This window comes from Anolis carolinensis, chromosome 2 (assembly GCF_035594765.1).
Source record: "Anolis carolinensis isolate JA03-04 chromosome 2, rAnoCar3.1.pri, whole genome shotgun sequence".
In the NCBI taxonomy this organism is placed as follows: Eukaryota; Metazoa; Chordata; class Lepidosauria; order Squamata; family Dactyloidae; genus Anolis; species Anolis carolinensis.
Window position 1 is genome coordinate 101,263,031 of NC_085842.1, and position 15,993 is coordinate 101,279,023.

At 41.4% G+C, this 15,993-nt stretch overlaps 1 protein-coding gene across 1 annotated transcript in view; it reads left to right on the plus strand.

Annotated features, from left to right (window-relative positions):
• LOC134296154 (collagen alpha-1(XXIII) chain-like) overlaps positions 1-15,993 on the plus strand; it is a 335,719-nt gene that overhangs the window by 152,572 nt on the left and 167,154 nt on the right. The gene's annotated exons all lie outside the window — the stretch shown is intronic.

Sequence of the window (15,993 nt, forward strand, 5' to 3'; positions counted from 1 at the left end):
CAAACACGTCTGGGCATCAAGTAGACCTACCAACCAAGGCTTGCAGATGTTTCAGCTGGGGTTCCGTGGATCTGTTCTCTCTCCGAGGTTTCTTTAGAAACTTTAGGTCTGTTTCCCTCAGGAGCTGAGAGGCTGAGAGGCTGTAAGCTCTCAGCCAGAGCTTTTGGGACCTTTTCCCCTAGAATTTCTGTTTCTGTTTTCTCGGATGTTCTATATCCCCAGATGTTATTGAGATATGAAGCTTTTCTACAGGACGAGCTGGTCTACGTCCTATAGCTTAGCTTCCTTAAGTGAGACTGACTTAAAAATGGTTCCTTCCTTCCCAGAGCCCTGAACAAGGGGCGGAACCAAACTTAATGATGATTGACAGGCAGCCTGTCCTATGACTGCAAACATTAGCAGCAAGAAAATTAAGTCGGAGCTTTTGGTACAGCCGTACCAGCACAGGCATTGAAGAATCCAAGGAACATATTCAATCCAGCTATTGTTGATTTATTTCTAAATGTGTGTTGGGTTTGGGTACAATTAATTTGGCCAATACCTTCCCTTTCTCCTCTCCTATTACTTATTCTTAACAAGGCCAAAGTACTCATGTGTTGCCACTGTGAAAATAGTGTGTATTTTTATTCATTCTTGAAGTGCCTATCCAATATTGCTGTCTTCAAAATGTAATAAAAGATGAGGTACTGTAGTCTGCATATCACAGTTTGACGGTTGGTTACTCAAAATCTATATTGATCAGGGAGGGACACATTATTTTAGCAACTGTATTGTCATGTGCTTCCTGCTTTCCCCAAGTCAAGACAATTTCTAGGAGTAATGTTTATTCAGGTTTGATTTCCTTTAGAAGAGCGATAAATGGACTTATAGCATATTGTGATAACTGTTTGCTGTCTCTGTGTTTGTTTTTTCAAGTATATAAGTAAAACATATGTCAACAATTTAAACAAATCCACAGCCTCTCTTCCACCAGGAGCTGTCTGACCAGAAACATACTTTTTCACAGTTTCCCCATGTCATTTCTTTTTACTATTCATTTGTATTTTCTGCATGAATGCATGTGCACATATGTTCAAGGTATCCACTTCCCCCATTCATTCTGTTGGGATACAGATAAGGATGGGGGAAGTGGATACCATCTCCCCAATGGGGACTCGGGGCGGCTTACATGGGGCCATGCCCAGACACCATACAATATAACAAAATAAAACAGCAAATCATAACACAATATAACAGTGCAAAATCATCATATATATTACAACACAAGTCAGAGAAAACAATGAAAACCAGGGCAGGCCACATGAACACTTAATTAAAAACTCGAGAGAGAGAGTGACATAGGAATAAGGGAACAGGGATATAAAATGGTGAAGCAGTCTAAAGGATAAAATCCAAGGGGAATAACCAGAGTGATATATTACATTTACTCCCCAAAGCCACATTGGAAAAGCCATGTTTTTAGATCTTTCTTAAAGGCTAACAAGGTGGGGGCTTGCCTGATCTCAGTGGGCAATGAATTCCACAGTCGGGGGGCCACAGCAAAAAAAGCCCTCTCCCTCGTTCCCACAAGACGGGCCTGGGACAAAGGCAGTGGCGAAAGGAGGGCCTCCCCGGATGAACGAAGGGAACGATCAGGTTTATGGTAGGAGATACGGTCACTAAGGTAGGTGGGTCCCAAACCGTTTAGGGCTTTATAGATGATGGTCTGCACCTTGAATTGGGACCGGAAGGTGAACGGCAGCCAGTGGAGCTCTTTGAACAGGGGAGTAGATCGTTCCCTGTAGCTCGCCCCTGTTATTAATATTCATGATGTTGACTGGAATTTTGAGAGTGGATTTGCTGGTGGGAAAATATACTCTGGATAAAGTTTTGTTAATGGTGCCTGCTGCTAGTAGAAGGATGGAAGTGGCATTTGCTGCCACTAGCACCCTTCCCATCATAGTGTGTCAGAGCAAACTCTGGCTCAATGAGGGAAGGACAAAGTTTGAGAATGGGAAATTGGCAGAAATGGTCTTCCCTCCTTCTTTTCTGTCACCAAGATCCGTGCTGGATTTATGTTCTATCCTTTGAAAGAAAAAAAACTTTTGTTTGTGGAAAACATTTTGTGGCTTTGACTTTTGAAGATTTGATTATTTGTGGATTGATTTAAAACATTCCCTCTAGGAATCTTTAGGTCCTTCAGTATGAGTCTATGGTCAACGTCCTCCAGTCATGCTGGAAGATCTCGAGATTTCTAGAGAGAACTGCTCTTTAAGTATCTCTAGGTCCTCCAATGTGATTCTATGGTCAGTTTCCAGTGGAAATTGACCATAGAGTCATGCTAAAAGAAAGAAATTGCTAAAGAGGTGTTCTGTTAGGTTAAAACAAGCAATTTTTTATTCATAGTTTTTCACTCTCATGGAGGTCCAGTTCCTTTAACTCCAACTAATGTGGAAGACAGACTTTCTTGGAGATTTTGTGCCTTTAACTCCAGAGAACTGGAGTACTGACTATAGTTAGTATAACAGTCGATTTGAAATGGCGGCATTTGATAGCTGAATGATTCTGCTTATCCTGATAAAAATTGGGTGCTCCTGAACCTTTGCCTTTTTCTTTTCGCTGCATTAAGTTTCTTGTGAAGCCATTACAAGGAGTCTAGATTTTATTTATTTATTTACTTTGTTTTATATCCCGCCCTCTCTCCCTCATAAAGAGACTCAGAGCGCCTAACAATCAGCAACAATTTAATGCCGTTCAAACATAACTCAAAATAGAAAACATCACATATACAATTTAGATACAGAGATATGTCATCCTCAGTAATGTTCCTGTTGCACGTCAATCCTCCAGAACCAAATATTGCACAAACATGCTAAATAAATGATTGGAAAAACAGATAAAATAACCTGCATTTTCAGGGATTTTCTATTTTAGTTTTTTGCATACACATTGAATTATTTTTCATTGGCTCTCTTGCTGCCAAAAGTTAATGCAATATTTTCAGTTTTCCCTAGGATGTGGAGCTATAATTCTTCACAAATATAATGATATTTGCAATTCAATAATTTTCCTTTCAATTCTGTGCACTCCACTTTCTGACTGGGCAGGTGCTTTAAATTATTAAATCCAGGAAAACTTTTTTGAAAAAATATGCACTGTGAAAATGCATACCATTGATTTTTTGTGCATATGATTAATGTATGTATTCTACTAAAACTCTTGCTGTGTTCAAATTCTAGAGAGACTTGTGGTAGAATATGTATATTCAACAGGTCAGAATGTGAAACTAATAACACACATCTAGAATAAAAAACACATGTCATCCATTACTTTACTTGATTTCAACCATCTTTTAAAACTATCTGAAGGGTATGGGCTTTGAAGAGCTGTGTATTAATGCCCTGATCCCGACTAAACTTAGAAATAAATACTATTAATTTCTTAAGGACTTAATTTTGTTTGTGGTTACAATGGCAGCACAAGTGGAATTTCACTTTAGGCTTCAAAGTGATATTCAATTTTGCTTGTTTTCCTATGAACAGTCTTCTTCTATAAACAATGCTTATTTGTATTGTTGATGTGAGTATCTGTGTGATAGGGAAAGGTCTTCCAAAAGAGGGGATCTTCAAGTACAGATATGTTGAAATTTAAGAGATGACAAATAGGATTGTTTAGAATTGTGGATTGTTTATAACGCATCAGCAGTGAAATGTTGCTCAATATGTTTCACATGGAGTGGTTTAATGATCTTAGAATTTGTATATTGTTTATTGAAGGAAGGCTCTCCCATTAGGTAGAGCACATCAGCAGCTTTTGGCAGCAGAACATGAGTTACAATGAATTCCCCCAGGTCTTTGGAGGGCCCCTTCTGCTCTGGAAAATGTTACCGGTGCCTCTCTAAAGCTAGGCATTAGTGAGCACTGGATACGTATTTCAGCGACTTTCCTACCATCTCAGAATTCGTTGTTGTTGTTGTTAATAGATCCCTTAATAACACTTAATTTTGGTGGGGTCCTGAGAAGAGTCAAATACTTTCAAATAGATTTGAATGGTATCATAGATAAACCTTAAAGAAAACATATCAAATGGAACTTACACATTATATGCTTTGCCCAACGTACTGGGCAGGGATGTTGCAGTGGTTGGTGCACCCCACCTGCCCTCCTCCCATTGGGGGCTCTCCTTCCCAGGAGCCCCCAAGCCCTTTGCATTTTGGTGCACTCAGCCAGGCAGCCAATCAGGGGCTTGCTCTGGCCTGTGCTCTGATTGGCCGCACACAGGCTCTGCTTCATTCCAACAGCACAGACAAAGGCCAACCCTGTTTTCATAAACAAGCGATGGCCTTTGGTTATCCCAAACCATTATATTTGTCTTTCCTTCTGGGTTCCTGGCGGGGAGAGGTTGGTCACCATTGCCCGCACAATGGACATTCTAGTTTGTTTCCTCCTCATTTTCCTTATGTTCGAAGCAGTATTGGAAATTGCTTGTATAAGGATTTATGAAAGTGCTTGCATTTGTCTAGTTCATGAAAGCAGGATCTCTTCAATTTAGGACCTCATCACATGGATGTGTCCCCTCCCCCATTTTCTCACCATTTTTTGCACACTGTAGCACTGTAGAGAAGGCTCCGTTTTCAACAGTCAGGATTCCAGAAAGCAGGGGGAAGCAAGGTAAAGTGGAAAGAAAATGAGGAAAGGTTGCAGGATGGTTAGTCATCCCTGAAGATGGACCTTGTTGGGAGCAAATGGGGTAAGACTTCCCAGTCTTCCCAACCTTCCTCCCCTTTCCCTCCTGCCCACCTGATGAAGTCCTTAATTTTGCTCCTAGTATCCCTTTTAGGGATACTCATGTGAGTTCTTTTTATAGTTCTAAATGAGAAACTACTTCTCAGGTCAATAATAATAGCCATCCTGAGCCAAGAACTGAGACTGGTTGGACCAATGAGTGTGCATCTCACTCATTCACTTTGCTATTGCAGGTTCTCCAGCCTCATTTGCTTAACCAAAATAAAACAAATTTTGTTTTGTACTTCTGTTCTTGAAAGTGTAAATAAGATTTTTTTTAAAAGAAAAAAAGACTTAAACAGAAACTGGTTTAAATATTGTACTGAATGTAGAGGGTTCTTGGCTGTCCTCCATTTGACTTTAGACCTATTGATATAAAACAATGAGACACCCACTGGTGTGTCAATGAATGGTAAAACTACTGTCATTTAAGAGTTGGTCCTGGCTGAGCCATCCTCAGCTTTATACAAATACAGATAGGGAAAGAAGAAGAAAAAATGAGTTGGGGAAAAGAGAAAGGGACATCAGCCTGTTTCTGTTGGGGACCCAGTGGAAAAACAAGGAAAAGTGGCAGAGAAAAGAGTGCTTGCCTGCAGTTTGCTCAGCTTCAAGTGTTCAAACTGGCAGGGATTATGAAGTATCTCCAGCTTTGACCTGTGAATATGCTGAACCAGGTTTTGAGGATGTTATTTTTTGTCACTTAAAAAAACTTCTATGTGAGTTTATATGGTACTTGTTTGCTTTTTTCTTTTTGTTTATTTCTTTTCCATATTTTATTTTTCAATAATTGAATTGCATTTTTAATTCATGTGCTGTGAATTTTTAGCTTTGCTTGTTGGGAAAAAGCCAAGACATAAATAAATATAGTAATAATGATTATGGTAATCTTTATAGAAATAAAGCCATAAATTGGCTGTTCTCGGTATTTCCTTGGGCCTTTTTTGCAGGCTCCTCTGTTACATTTCTGTATCAAAGGCTGGTAGTCAACCCACAAACACACCCCTTGCTTTTTCTTCTTCCATCACAGTGCCATGTAGGTCTAAGCATAAAGTCTTTCTCCTCTTTAGTCCTATTATGCTTTTGTCACTGAATTTAAATTATCATTGTTTGCTCTGAGGATTTTCTGTTTTCACCATGCAATGTTTCATTCTATAAACATTTCTCAATTGCCTTTTTGTTTAGACATTTTTGTCATACTGATCCTCACTCATCTGAAACAATGGGAAGTGAATAAGCTATGACAGCCTCAAGGGCTGCCCATTGTTTCCAAGCAGTTTTCCATTTTGTCAGAAATGACAAATTGTCATGCTATATAAGCTGACAATATCTATAATTTTGACATTTTAAGATGTTTGCATGATGGTGCAGTTTGTGCTGACAAAAATAAACTTGGATGTCTTCCTTATCCCAACACTGTAGGATTTTTTTTATGGAGTTCCTAATACACCTAGCTCTCAAGACATTGAAATAAAAAGTTATGTGCCTATATTTTGCCCTTCTTATTTTATAATGGAGTTTATTTCTAGCTGATGCAATATTTCTAAAATTTAGTCTTTCGGTTATATCTCTAAAAGGTTGAAATGAAAATTCAAGAGTTATATGGACATCTTCAATTTAATCATAATTTAAAATTAATTTGACCCGTATAATTTTGTGGAAGTTTTATCAGTGAGATAAAGTATGGATTTGAAAATTCTTTTCCTTACCTCCATTTTACTCTGCTATCAAATTGAATATAAATTGATAAAAAAAATTGTCATTGTCATAAAAATTCTTTGAGTATAGCATAATTATTAAGAGTATACAATTCTAATACTTCTATAAAAGGTTTTGTGGTCTTTTTCTTCTTTGCATTTTGGAAGTTGATTTTGTTAGTTTCCATCTTGATTCTGCACATATGGGCCAGCAGACAACTGTGGCGCACATTGTTTATAGAACATTTGGCTCTGCACAATCCTCTTCAACATCTTTGTTCAAAAAAGCTCCAACAAATGCAAAACATTTGCTTTTAATAATGACATTTCAATCATAACACTGTATTAAAACAAGTAAGAAAGCAGACATGGGGTTTTCATCACAGGGTTTAAAATAGGCATGGCAAGCATTGTGGAAAACCAAGCAAGAGACAGCAAAGTAATATTTAATCCAGAAAAGGAATTCAAAAGGAGTACCTTAGACAGGTACTTGATGTGCACCTGATGCTATGAAAAAAGCTATGAAAACTGCTACGTTCTATGTCAGGGATGAGCAAACTTAGGCCCTCCAGGTGTTTTGGATTTAAACTCCTATAATTTCAACCAGCTGTTAGGAATTGTGGGAGTTGAAGTCCAAAACACCCGGAGGACCAAAGTTTGTCCATGCCTGGTCTATGTCCTATAAATGTTCCCCTGGGAGAAAAATAACAGAAGAGGAAAACAATATACTACATGTGCACTACAGATCAGAAAATGAATCTTCCTCTTCAGTGTTCTCACGCAACCTACGGTTGAAGTGCTGCATGGCTTCTGGTCAACTTATGACCCTTGGAAGCCAGAGGGAGCAAAATAAGAGCCAACTCCACATATTTTTCACTATGCTACCAGGAATATTTTCAAATCTCGATTGACCGCAGGTATCTGAGACTATGAATAGCAAACCTGAGTGTAAGGTGGGGTATATAATACCTTTGACCTGAATAATGGAATAGAGAAAATGCTTATCAAGTTTGCAGTTGACATCAAATTAGATAAATAGCCAGGTGAAAGAATCAGAATCCAAAAGGACCCTAACAAATTGGAGAGTTGGACCAAAACTAACAAAATGAATTTCAGCAAAGAAAAATGTAAGGTACTACACTTAAGCCGAAAAAGTATAGATATAAGATAGGTGACATATAGCTTGACAAGAGAACATGTGAAAACAATATCACAGTCTTAGTAGGCCACAGGCTTAACATGAGTTAACAGTGTGATGTGGCAGCTTAAAAAGCCAATGTGATCAACACATCAGTAGGAGCATGGTGTCTAGATCAAAAGGATGAATAGTGCTGATCTATTCTGCTTTGGTCAAGCCTCCTCTGGAATACTATGCCTAATTCTGGGCAATGCAGTTCAAGTAGGATATTGATAAGCTGGACTGTGTCCAAAGGAGGGATGACCAAAAGCAACTTATGAGGACCTGCATAGGGACCTGATTATATCTAACCTTGAAAACAGAAGGTGAAGAGGTAACATAATAGCCATATTTGAAATAATATCACATTGAAGATGGAGACAGCTTTCCCCTCCCTTGCTGTTCCTGAAACTAAGACATGAAGGAATGGAGAAAAGGGATTCCACTTAAAGATGAGGAAGAACATTTTGGTGGTAAGAACTGTTTGACAGTGGAATATACTGCTGCCTTCGAGTGTGGTGGAGTCTTTTTCTCTGAAGATTGGATGACTATCTGTCAGGAATGTTTTGATGTATATTCCTGCATTGCAGGGGATTGGACTGGATGACCCTTGTGCTCTCTATCATCTCTATGGTCTTATTATTGTGATTGACTGTGGATAGCTGAAATTGAAGAAAACAAACTTACAGATAAATGTGATTCTTGAAGAGCATCCTTGTGAATCTTTCAGCTATATATAAAAATGAAGGCCTTCAAATCTATGAGAAACTGATAAAAAGCCTGTCAGGTACATTAAAATACTATGGATTGTATAGTTCATATGCCTGCATACATTGTAGCATTGTTGTAGCATTGCTGTAATAGTTTATTTTGTCCAAAGATTTAAAAACTAAACATATGGTAGCCAAATAATAACAACATACTGTATGTGTTTTATCCAAGTAATTGCAAAAAAAAATACATATAAAAATGTGGACAACATTTCTGGTGGGGATGTGGCCCTCTCCTCTGTAGTCAACCCATTAGTAAAAGCGATTTTTGGAATATCAGTGGTTGCCAAATGTGTAGCTTAGCATGTCTACCCTCAGGATTAAACCAAGCTAGTTATCTCTCAGGGATGTGCAGTAATAGCTTCTCCCTGAATTTTCTTCAGAGTTTTGATACTTGATGAAGATAAATTAAGCTAAGTTTACTATGTCAACATCTGGACTTTTCTGCTCTTATTGAGAGTCTGGTTCTGTAGGTAAATGTGCAGGCAAACCACAATTCTTTTTGCATAGAGATGTGGATGGTTTTAATTATAAACAGACTATAATGTGGCTGAGTAAGGTTGATTGATGCAAACAATTGGGATGATTAAGGGGGAAAGTTATGAAAGAATAGCCTGTTGCCCTTAATCTGACAAATACTTAATATCATTAATTATTTCAGTAATTATTTCATGGAAAAAACTGAGTTAGTTTAAGAAAAGCACTAGAGCAAGACCAAGGCTCATGTAGCTGGATAGAATGAGAACGGGAAGATAGAAACTTGGATTCAGATCCCAATTCAGCTGTGAAGGTCCCTGGCTGATGTTGGGCCCATTTACCCACTTTTTGTCTACCTTGTATGGGTAGAGTAAGGAAGATGAAAAATTTCAATGCTCTCTTCAGCTCACTGTAGAAGGTATAGGATATACTGTAAAATTAATTAAAAGATGCCAAAGTAAAGTCAATTATGTCAAGGTTCATAGTGCTGGTTATAGTATAGGAAAAAGGACAGATACCTTTCTCTCTGATGTAATAATACCATGTCACGTTTATGGATGGGAAAAACTATCCATTTGGCTTTTAATTGTTTTTTTAAATGTCACATTTTCTATCCTAGAAATAAAAAATTAGATGCATTTTGGTAAATTCTTCAAAAATGAGCAGAGCTTAAATTTTTCATATTTGTAAAGACCAAAATTCAATGGATGCATCTTTTATTAATAATAACAGGACCACCTTCATTCTAGCCTCTACACAGATTTTTAAAGATGAGATGCCTCCCAGGACTGACAACAGTAATTCATCAATAATATACTTCAAGACATAGAGATCTGTGCACAGTTTAAAAGAAGTATGCTCTTAGAGTCCTGGGTCCAAATTGAGGCATCTATCAGTTTCATTGTTTGCCATATTTTATTTTAATTTAATTTCACATTCTTTCCATGCCAAATAGGAATAGTCTCAAATACAAACAGCTTTTTATCAAAAACAAACAGAAGCCTAGCAGGTTAACTTAAATTGAGCGGTAGTAGGTGTAGAGTAGTCTAGTAATCTAAATGGCTTCCTACTCTATCTCACTGGAGTTCAAAGCAATTAAAAGTTCAAAACATTAAACATATACAAAACTTAACATTTACACAAAACTTGAAAAACAACATCACCCAGCATTACAATCCCATCACAGTCGGTCCTTTAAAGCTTGATGGCATAAAAACGTTTGATCTGCTGATGAAATGAGAGCAGCATTGGGATTATCCTGGCCACACAAGGGAGAAGGCAACCATCAAGAAGGCCCTCTCTCTTCCTTCCAACAAAATGACCAAGAAAGTGGTGGGACAGAAAGAGGGACCTCTCCAGAAGATCACAGAGCTCCAGTGGGCTAATAAGGTCCTTCAAATAGCCTGGACCCAAGCCTTATGGCACTCCAAGCCATCTAGAATACAGGCAGTCCATAAGTTACAAACAAGATAGGTTCTGTAGGTTTGTTCCTAAGTTGAATTTGTATGTAAGTTGGGACAGATACATTTTAAAGTGTTACTCTAGCCAAAAATGTAACTTTTTAGCTTTGGATGGCATAGGAAAGGGTTAATACCACTGTGGTGTTTGTTTTGCTGCCTGTGCCCATCTTCAGAAGATTTCACCTCACTTTCTGTCCCTGTGATAATTGGATTTTGAAAACTTTGACTTCTTATGGAATCAAGGGTTGGTGAGAATGCTTCAGTGGAGACACCTTTTCCCCATGATAATTCTTCAGGAGTAAATTTCCCTTCCTAGGGGTCGATTTCTCTCACTTCCTGTTATCTCACCCACATTCTTAACTGAGCTGTGTGAAAATTGGATGTTTAACTCAGGGACTGCCTGTATTTGGTTATTTGAAGTCTATTACTATTTTTTATACAAGGTTTGAAGAGATATTTAGCCCTCCGGGTATTCTTGATTTGCAGTTCCCACCATCTTTCATCATTGGCTATGCTGGCTTGTACTGATGATGACAGTTCCTTTGTGCTACGGTCCATGCGAGCGCGTTGGGAGGAATTGAAGACGGACAACTGGAGTCTTTCCAAGAAAAACAGTTTATTGGCAAGCGGCCGCTGGGGTTCCCCCTCGCACAACACGGTGCTTTCCAAGGGAGAACCCCCAGCGGTGGGCTAAGTAAATATTTATACAAATTACAGGGTTCGGGTTATGCCCGCCCACAAGCAAATTCATTGGCTTAGAGTTGTGACGCGGCTCGAATTGCATCCAATCAGCGCCGACCAGCGGCCCGGGCGCACTCTTTCCGTGTCGTGTTCACAATCACTCAGGGCGCCTGCGTGCGCACGCAAAGTGTGCCTATTCTTAGCTTTCATTTCTTCAGAAACACGTGATTTCCCAGAAATCACGTGTTTCTGTGAGCTTATGCACCCGGTTCGCTAGCTGTCGCCATCTCTGCCCATATATAGCATTTCCTGGGGTTCTTTAACCTCCCGCCTCACTCCCCCATTTTTTTTTTTGCAAAGCGCGTGTACAGAAGCTGAAGCAAAGCATTACGGTTCCATCCAATCCCGCTTGGCTTGGAGTATGGCTATCTTTTCTCCAGGTAAAGATTGTGTGACACACCTAGTACACATTTGCATCATTATTGGAGTGCCGCACATAACTATGAGAACAATGAACAATCCTAAAATCCCTACCAACAATATGTCCTTCAACCATTCTACTGAGGGTAACCAGCTAGTCAACCAGGAGAAGGGAGACCAACCTCCTACCTCCTGGACATTATTGTAAATTAACTTTTGCAATGACTCGATGTCATCTTCAATAGTACTATTCAAGTTATGAAATTTCACTACACAATGCCCTCTAACCATGGCGAATAAACCCCCCCTGGCCGCCAGTAGGTAGTCAAGGGCCAGCTTATGCTGCAGGGCCATCTGGCTGATTTCTTCTACTTCAGACTGGATTTCCCGGAAAATTTTACCAGTGGCATTTATGGACTTTTCAAGATGGCAAGTCAGGCCCAGAACATTTCTACAATTGGCCTGGGCTACAATTCCTGGGTAGGCACCCAGGGTCAATAAGCCAGTGATCAAGCCTCCTCCTACACGAGAAGCTTCTGAGCCTGATAAAGCCTTATTAATAATTATTTCATCTATACATTCTGGTCCCAGAGGATCAGTTTGGATTATGTCTCGCTTACGTCTAAGTCTCGTTTTATGATAAACTCTAACGGGGAAAGTTAAGTATCCTATTCCAACACATTGATAGCCTCCTGGGTGATAGTTTGTTGCCCACTTATCAAAAAAGAACCACAAGTTGGGGTCTCTGATTAACCATGAAGGCGGCATATCAGGCTGGGTCTTAACGGGCTGTCTTATCTGACCAGTCCCCCAACTAAGAAAAGAAATGTATCCCACCTCACCATCAGTAGAATTGTTAGTTTTGAACATGTCCTCGGGGGGAATAGGTTCAGGGGGAAGATATTCGGGGTACATAGATGTCCACTCGGTATCAGCTAGATTAGGGAAGGCATATGATTTGTTATACAGACCATGTAGATAGAAACGGTCCCGGCAATAGGAGTAGTTTCCTAACCGGGAAAAGAATGCCTGTCTGGGTCCCCAATGTTTCCACATGGAATTATCAACTTCCGGCCCCCCATGGCAGAAGCACAGGCCTCTTGTGGAGGCATGATATCTGAAACGCCGGAATCGGGTGGAGTTTAACTCCTGGGATATGCTTGAAAATAGAGTGGGTGGCCACGCATTCTGGACCTTTACTAGTCCCTCTAAAACAATCTGTGGTTCATCAATCAAATCGGGAAGAAATGAAAAATCTCCTACGGTGAGGGGGTGTTCGTAAATCAATGTTGCCTCTTTCCCATGTTGTTCAAACATATAATTGGCATGTCTTTTTATCCAATTCCCATGTGCCCTTTTTTCAAAAGAAAGAATAAAACTCAGCACAAATAATATACCAAAAACAGTACGCTTTCCTCCCCTCCTCATAACTTGTCTCCCACTTTTTCCTCTCAAAATGTCTAGCCACCATCTCCCGGAGAGCGCCTTTGTTGGGCCATGCTGCGACATACTTGACCACCGACGCTCCGTTGCACCCGAAGGGATCAGCTTCATGGCCTTGTTGACCCCTCAGGGAGTTGCCGGATGATCCTGAGTCTCAGGTCCTCACCAGGAACTCGCTCCGTCCGCCACTCCTCGGGTGCTAGTTTTACACGGGTGTAATGTATCCACGGCTTAATCTCCTTCACCTTCACTGCAGTGGGGGTAGACAGGAGCACAACATAGGGTCCTCGCCACTTGGGTCCCAATGGCTCAATCTTCCAATCCTTGACCAAAACCTCGTCACCTGGTGAAAAACAATGTAGAGGTGTGGTAGGGAATGGTGGGTTCAATTCAGAAGTGTATTTTTCTAACTGCTGCACTTGTCTGCCCAAAGCCTGAACCTGGGCCAATGTCTGTTTCTCTCCTATGAGGTGTTACTCAGCTCCTGTCTCTAAGGCTCCCTTCAAGTTCAAAGGGGGTCGTCCATAGAGTCTTTCAAAAGGGGAGAGTCCTGTCCGTTTGTGTGGTGTACATCTGATTCCTAATAATGCCATGGGCAAAACCACCGTCCACGGCAATCCTGTCTCCTGGCAAAGTTTCCCAAGCTGAGCCTTTAATGTCCTATTCATTCTTTCCACTTTTCCAGAAGATTGGGGTCTATATGCACAATGTAACTTCCATTTTATGCCCAAAATTCTACATAATTCCTTGCACGGCCTGTTGGATATACGCTGGGCCATTATCTGATCCAATTTCCAAGGGTATGCCAAATCTGGGAATAACATCTTTCATCAGAGCTCTTGAAACCTCCACAGCCTTCTCAGTCTTTGTAGGGTACGCCTCTACCCATCCTGTGTATGTGTCCACAAACACCAGTAAATATTTGTATCCTTTGTATGGGGGCATTTCTGTAAAGTCAGTGACTAAAGCTTCAAAGGGTACCCCACCCACATGTTGGACTCCTGGTGGCTTGAGGGATCCTTCTCTGGGGTTATTTTTGATACATGTCCAGCATCTTCAGGCTGCTGCTGCCGTTAGGCTATGTAATCCATCGATATACAACTGTCGTCCTAGCAGATTTGCCAGTGCCGTTTTTCCTAAATGTGTGTTTTGGTGCATGTGTTGGACTATGTGTCATGCCAAGTCTTTAGGGACGTAGACACGGGCATCTGGCATCACTATGAGTTCTCCTGACCACTGACCCTTCTCCTTTAAGGCCCATTCTTCTTCCTCTGGTGTATATGTAACGTTATGTTCAGTTAATTCTACCTGTAGGGCCATTACCTGATGTTCAATATGGGGCAGCCTAGCTGCCTCTTTGGCTGCCAGATCAGCCTGCCTATTTCCTTGCACTACGGGATCGTCTCCACGTTGGTGCCCTTTACAATGCATCACAGCCACCTGCCTTGGCTTCCAAACCGCCTCCAGGAGATCCACAATCTCTCCGGCATGTTTCACGCACTTTCCTCCAGACGTGAGGAGTCCGCGCTCCTTGTACAGTGCTCCGTGTGCGTGGAGGGTAGTGAAGGCATATTTTGAGTCTGTGTAGATGTTAACCCGCTTTCCGCTTGACAATTCCAACGCTCGGGTCAGGGCAATCAATTCGGCCTTCTGGGCAGAAGTCCCCGGGGGCAGTGACCCTGCTTCCAGCGTCTCTCCCCCCCCACCGGACCACCGCATAACCCGAGTGTCTTTGACTATTTTCCATAAAGGAGCTTCCATCTGTGAACAGGGTGTCGTCCACCTTCGTCAGTGGCACATCCTTCAAGTCCGGTCGACTGGAGAATACCTCGTCCATCACCTGGGCACACTGATGGATTGTGGTGTCTCCTGGAGTCGGGAGCAGGGTGGCCGGATTCAGAGTGGAGCAAGTCTCCAGGGTCACCAGTGGGTTGTCACACAGCAATCCCTCGTATTTCATTAACCTCTCACTTGTGAGCCAGCGCGGTCCCTTAGTGTCTAACAGCGCCTTAACGCTATGGGGCACCTTAACTGTCAGTGGCTGTCCTAGGGTCAATTTATTCGCTTCTTTGATTAAATCTACTGATGCTGCCACAGCCCTCAGGCAAGGTGGCAATCCACGAGCCACTTTGACCAATTGTTTTGACAAGTAGGCGACCGGCCTTTGCCATGAACCTAGTGGTTGGGTCAATACTCCAACCGCTGTTCCTTCCCGCTCCGCAGCGAACAGAGTGAATGGTTTTTCCAAATCGGGCAGTCCTAATGCTGGAGATGACATCAATGCTTCTTTTAATGCCTTAAATGCCTGTTGACATTCTTCTGTCCACTCAAACGGATCTTCTCTTCCACCTCTCGTGGCCTGGTACAGCGGCTTAGCCAACACGGCGTAGTTGGGGGTCCACTGTCTGCAATATCCTGCTGATCCCAAAAATTCCCGCACCTGTCGCCGGGTACTGGGAGTGGGAATGGCGCAAACAACTTCCTTTCTTTCAGCTCCTAACATCTTCTTTCCTTCGGTCAGATGGAACCCCAAATATTTCACCGTGGGACAGCACAACTGGGCCTTTTTCCTTGACACTTTGTAACCCTTCTCTTCTAATTCCTTGAGTAACCTCAAAGTATGCTCTTTACAGCCCTCTAGTGTCCGGCAAGCAAGAAGCAGGTCATCTACATATTGAAGCCAAATTCCCTCTTCTTTAGGTATTACAAAATCTTGCAAGTCTTTGGCCAGGGCTTGACCAAAAATGGTTGGGCTGTTCTGGAACCCCTGAGGAAGGCGTGTCCAAACATACTGGGTCCTTTGTCCTGACTGCTGAGATTCCCATTGGAAAGCAAAGATCGGTTGGGATACAGGGGCCAATCGAATGCAAAAGAATGCATCCTTTAAATCCAATACAGTAAACCATTTGGCAAATGCTGGTACTAGACTCATCATGATGTATGGATTAGGCACTACTGGGGTTAGGGGAACGGTGGCTTGATTCACAGCCCGCAAATCTTGAACTGGGCGATATTCTCCTTGTCCTCCAGGTTTCTTGACTGGGAGCAAGGGCGTATTCCACGGGGAACTGCATGGTACCAATATCCCATGCTGCAGAAGTCGCTCTA